Source organism: Geotrypetes seraphini, chromosome 4, assembly GCF_902459505.1.
Source record: "Geotrypetes seraphini chromosome 4, aGeoSer1.1, whole genome shotgun sequence".
Taxonomy (NCBI): Eukaryota; Metazoa; Chordata; class Amphibia; order Gymnophiona; family Dermophiidae; genus Geotrypetes; species Geotrypetes seraphini.
Window position 1 is genome coordinate 293715844 of NC_047087.1, and position 6314 is coordinate 293722157.

A 6314-nucleotide genomic window follows, 5' to 3' on the forward strand; every position below is an offset into this window, starting at 1 on the left:
ATTCTTCAGGTACGTTAAGGGGAAGCAACCAGCAAGGGAGGAAGTGGGACCCTTGGATGATGGGGACAGAAAGGGAGTGGTAAAAGAGGAAAAGGAGATAGCTGACAGGCTAAATAAGTTCTTCAGTTTTCACGAGGGAGGACACAACCAACATTCCGGAGCCCGAGGAGATCGTAAAAGGAGAGCAGGATGAAAATCTGGTCCAGCTAGAGGTGAGCAAGGTGGATGTCCTAAGGGAGATAGACAGGCTAAAGAGCGACAAATCGCCAGGTCCGGATGGCATTCACCCAAGGGTACTCAAGGAACTAAGGAACGAAATAGCTGAGCCACTTCGACAAATATGCAACCTATCCCTAAAAACTGGAGAGATTCCGGAAGACTGGAAAATAGCAAATGTCACGCCCATCTTCAAGAAAGGCTCAAGGGGAGACCCAGGAAACTACAGGCCGGTGAGCTTGACCTCGGTCCCGGGAAAGATGATGGAAGCACTGATTAAAGACAGCATCTGGGAACACATCGACAATTATGGGCAGCTAAAGTCGAGTCAGCATGGCTCCTTCAAGGGCAGGTCATGCCTCACGAACTTATTATACTTCTTTGAGGGGGTAACCAGCCAGGTGGATAAAGGGGAATCCATAGATATCATTTACCTTGACTTCCAAAAAGCCTTCGACAAGGTGCCACACGAAAGACTACTAAGGAAGCTATGGAACCATGGGGTGCAAGGGGAGGTCCACTGATGGATCAAAAACTGGCTGGCGGACAGGAAACAGAGGGTTGGAGTAAAAGGACATTACTCAGACTGGCAATGGGTCACGAGAGGAGTTCCACAGGGGTCGGTGCTGGGACCGCTCCTATTCAATATATTCATTAACGATCTGGAGGCAGGAACAAAATGTGAGGTTATTAAATTTGCGGATGACACCAAACTATATCGCAAGGTCAATAACATAGAGGACTGCGAAGATCTCCAAAAAGATCTGACAACACTGGAAAAATGGGCCAAAAAGTGGCAAATGAGTTTTAACATAGGGAAATGCAAGGTCATGCACATAGGGAAAAACCCCCCGATGTTCACTTACAAAATGGGGGGATCAGTGCTAGGGGTGAGCGACCTTGAAAGAGACCTGGGAGTGTTGGTAGACACAACATTGAAGGCGTCGGCGCAGTGTGCCACGGCCTCAAGGAAAGCAAACAGAATGTTGGGTATCATTAAGAAGGGTATCACGACCAGGACAAAGGAAGTCATCCTGCCACTGTATCGTGCTATGGTGCGCCCGCACCTGGAGTACTGTGTTCAGTTCTGGTCGCCGTACCTCAAGAAGGACATGGAGGTACTTGAGAGGGTCCAGAGAAGAGCAACTAAGCTAATAAAGGGCATGGAGGACCTCTCATATACTGACAGACTGAAAAAGTTGGGGCTTTTCTCCCTGGAAAAGCGGAGACTTAGAGGAGACATGATAGAAACCTTCAAGATCATGAAGGGCATAGAAAAAATAGACAGGGACAGATTTTTCAAATTAAGGGGATCAATAAGTACAAGGGGGCACTCAGAGAAATTGAAAGGGGAGAGGTTTAGAACAAACGCCAGGAAGTTCTTTTTCACACAGAGGGTGGTGGATACATGGAACGCGCTACCAGAGGATGTGATAAACAGTAGCACGCTACAGGGGTTCAAAGAAGCTTTGGATAGGTACTTGGAAGACAAAGGGATTGAGGGGTACAGATAAGAGTAGAGGTAGATTATAGGGATGGGATTAGAGGTAAGTTACAAAATTAATCAGGGACCACTGTTCAGGCACTAGGCCTGATGGGCCGCCGCGGGAGCGGACCGCTGAGCAAGATGGACCTCTGGTCTGACTCAGCGGGGTCAACTTCTTGTGTTCTTATTTCTTTCAGTTCCTCTGCATCATCACCCTTGAAACCATTTCCAAGTCTTGTTTACCATCCCTTTTCTAATAATTCCTAGCATCATGTTTGCTTTTTTGGCCGCCGCTGCGCATTAGACAGAAGGTTTCAGCGTATTGTCCACGATGACACCCAGATCTTTTTCTTGAGCGCCGATCCCTGAGGTGGACCCTAGCATCTGGTAGCTATGATTTGGATTATTCTTCACAATGTGCATCGCTTTGCCTTTGTCCACATTAAATTTCATCTGCCATTTGGACGCGAGGCAAGTTTCTTTCATTTGAAAGGAAGCTGTGGAATGGGAGCGCACAGGATCCATTTAAGAGGAGATGGGCACAGGAGTAATCTAAGGAAATACTTTTTACAGAAAGGGTGGAAGATGTGTGTGGAATAGTCTGTCGGCAGAGGTGGTGAAGACAGACTGTCTTGAGTTCAAGAAAGCGTGAGACAGGCATGTGGGATCTCTTAGGGAGAGGAGGCGATCGTGGAGGCTGCGGATGGGCAGAATGGATGGGCCAGTTTACCTTTATCTGCCATCATGTTTCTGTTTCATGCCCCCTTTTCGATTGCATGCTGTGGGATTTCGGCATCCAGCGTTATAGAATGTAACATAGTAACATAGTAGATGACGGCAGATAAAGACCCGAATGGCCCATCCAGTCTGCCCAACCTGATTCAATTTAAAAATTTTTTAAAAAAATTTTTCTTCTTAGCTATTTCTGGGCAAGAATCCAAAGCTTTACCCGGTACTGTGCTTGGGTTCCAACTGCCGAAATCTCTGTTAAGACTTACTCCAGCCCATCTACACCCTCCCAGCCATTGAAGCCCTCCCATGCCCATCCTCCACCAAACGGCCATACACAGACACAGACTGTGCAAGTCTGCCCAGTAACTGGCCTAGTTCAATATTTAATATTATTTTCTGATTCTAAATCTGTGCAACCATATGCGTGTGAAAATCCTAATTGTCGCCAAGTGTCAGTAATTGGTTAGCGTCCAGTTATTGATAGTTAACAGTTCGTTAGCCAATTAATTTGCACACGCATCTTAGGAGTGTGCCACAATTTGGACGCCATATATGGAATCCAAGGGTTAGCTCTAAGCCACAGATTACTGCTGTGATTTTAATAGGGCAGTAATATGCATGCTCATCAGTTTGAGTATGCTGCAGCAGTTTTTTCTGTGTGTGTGTGTGCTAATTTTGTGCAGAGTGAAGACTCTATACTTTGAATCTTTGAGCATTGGCCTCTCGGAGGTCTGTCAAGAGCCCATGTGTCATCTGTCAACTAAGCAGAGATCCAGGCCAAGGAAGCAGATCATGAGCTTCAGTGATTAAATTGTCCCTATGGTAGGGATTGCATGACAAGCGCACTCTATTTCCATCACTCTTCCCTTCCCCCCTCCACCAAACCCTACAGATCCGCTTATTCCCTCATCTGGCCCACCCGAGACTAATGAAAAGTGAAACCCTGGAGGGGCCAGATGTGCCATTGCCGCCTTAAGCCCTGCCTGCCCTTGCCGGAGCTTCACTGTCCCCTGCCTGACACGGGGGAAGTGGGAGGGGGGCAAGAGCAGGAAATGAGTCACATTTGGCCTGGGCAGCTGTCGCCCTTATTTGCATAGAGCGAGGCGGAGGCTCCGGAGGAGGCAGCAGAGAGCGCGCAAGTCACAATCGCTCATTAATCAGAGCTGCCGGCGTAGGCGTGGCTTCTTTTTTTTTTTTTTTTTTTTTTTACCAGTATTGTAAGGATTCAATTATAGTCTTGGTTTAAAAAAAAGTAATCGAGAAGCGTATCAGGTCCTCCTTGCTAAAGGCTCCTCCTCTAATAATAATAATAAAAAAGCAACCGCCCGATATTGACCGAAGCCTTCAGTTAGTAACTAGGAACTCTTTGTACGTTTATGTAATGGTTTAGTGATGCGTTATTTACACCGGGAAGGCTGTTTTTGAACGGGGTCACGTAGCTCCAGCTCAGGTCTTCCTTTACAGACAAATGTCACTTTTCCCCTTTGAAAAAAAACCCAAACAACGTTTCCGCCCACCCCACCCCTTTTTTTTTAATTAATCAGCGCGGACTTCGGCGGCGCTCATGCCTGCCCTTAAAAAGGCAATGCCAGGGGACGTGGGGCACCGGGAGGCAACCGCGCCGCGCTCTTCTCGCCCCGGGAAACCGGTTTGTAGCGACGCCCGACCCTGACGACGTTTGGCATTCTGCTTTCGGAGGCATCGTCCTGTTGGGGGGTGACGGCAGAAACCCCGGTGACTATAATGTTTAGATCAGTGGTTCCCAACCCTGTCCTGGAGGACCACCAGGCCAATCGGTTTTTCAGGCTAGCCCTAATGAATATGCATGAGAGAGATTTGCATATAATGGAAGTGAGAGGCATGCAAATCTGCGCCATGAATATTCATTAGGGCTAGCCTGAAAACCCGATTGATAGAAAAAACAGACTGACTATAGTAATAATGTTTAACAGTGAGGAATTTCTGAATTTTAAGACCGATTTCTCTTGGCAAATAATTGACTCTACTAAGTCTGCACAGAGGGCTTTAAACAAATTACGTTTGGGTCTCCTGAAGCAGAAGATCTCGAAACGGGGCCACGTTGGGACCCCTGAGACTTTCAATCTTTTTAAGTCTTTTGCAGCTAAGTGCATTATATCATTTTGTCCATATAGAGAACTTTTTGCTATAAGTTTTGGAATAATACTGCATTGAGTATATGAACCTATACTTTTACCAGTGACCAGAGAGTGATTTTCTACATGCAAATGCAATGATTGGATGGTAAACTCTTCCTTTCAAGAGGTGGTTTTCACCCCCTCTTCAGGGTTTCACTTCTCTGAGCATTTTTTGAACACCAGTAGGTCCACTCCCTCCTCACTGTTAAACATTATTACTATAGTCAGTCTGTTTTTTTTCTATCATTTAGCAATTTTCTGACTACATTGATATATATCCCTGTATCCTTTTAAACGTGAAAACCCGATTGGCCTGGTGGTCCTCCAGGACAGGGTTGGGAACCATTGCAGATGATTAAGAGTCAGAGATGCAGTCAGTACATTAAGGTCATAAATTATTGGGGGCCCTTAAGCTACACATTTTGTCCTGCTGTCACCTTTTCTCTCTCTACAATTCTATGCATTGTATCTCTCATACTATAGTTGCATTTTGGGCTGCTTTTACTAAGCTGCGCTAGCGGTTTCAACACGCGCTGCATTGCCCCGCGCGCTAGACGCTAACGCTAGCTTTGAGCTGGCGTTAGTTCTTGGCGCGTAGCACGGGGGTTAAATGCTAGCACACCTTAGTAAAAGGAGCTCTTTGTCTGCTGAGCTACAAATTCTCCTGCTATGCCCACTACACAATATTTGCCATCCCATGTCTACCATGCTAGGTTCTACCATATTACATATCATACTGTCATGTCATGCTATGTTTGCCCTGTTGTTTGTATATATAATACAGTGGTACCTTGGTTTACGAGCATAATTCGTTCCAGAAGCATGCTTGTAAACTAAAATACTCGTATATCAAAGCGAGTTTCCCCATAGGAAATAATGGAAACTCGTTTTGATACGTTCCTATCTCCCGAGGCCAGCGGCGCTGCTCTATCTTCCCCCCCCCCCCCCACGAGAACCGGCATTGCTCCCCCGAAATCCCCTCCCCCCGCAATCCGGCACCCTCCCCCCCGCTATCCGGCACCCCCCCTACCCCTGTTGCGATCCGGCCTCCCCCCCCGCTGCGACCTGAAGTCCCCCAGACCCACTTGAACCCGCTTCTTACTTTCATCTGGCCTCAGCACTGGCACCGGCATGTCCTGTGCGTTGGTGCCGGTGCCCGAAGATCGGCCTCCTCTTCTGTGCTGGGCCTTGAGCATCTGCGCATGCTCAAGGCCTGTGAGTTCATGCTCTCTCTGAGATCTCCGAGAATCTCGGAGAGAGCGTGAACTCACAGCATGTCCTGTGCGTTCGTGCCGGTGCCCGAAGATCGGCCTCCTCTTCTGTGCTGGGCCTTGAGCAACTGCGCATGCTTAAGGCCTGTGAGTTCACGCTCTCTCTGAGATCTTCGAGAATCTCGGAGAGAGCGTGAACTCACAGCATGTCCTGTGCGTTGGTGCCGGTGCCCGAAGATCGGCTTCCTCTTCTGTGCTGGGCCTTGAGCATCTGTGCATGCTCAAGGCCTGCGAGTTCATGTTCTCTCCGAGATCTCCGAGAATCTCGGAGAGAGCGTGAACTCAAAGGCCTTGAGCGTGCGCAGATGCTCAAGGCCCAGCACAGAAGAAGAGGCCGATCTTCGGGCACCGGCACCAACGCACAGGACATGCCGGTGCCGGTGCCGAGGCCAGATGAAAGTAAGAAGCGGGTTTGGGTGGGTCTGGGGGACTTCAGATCGCGGTGGGGGGGGG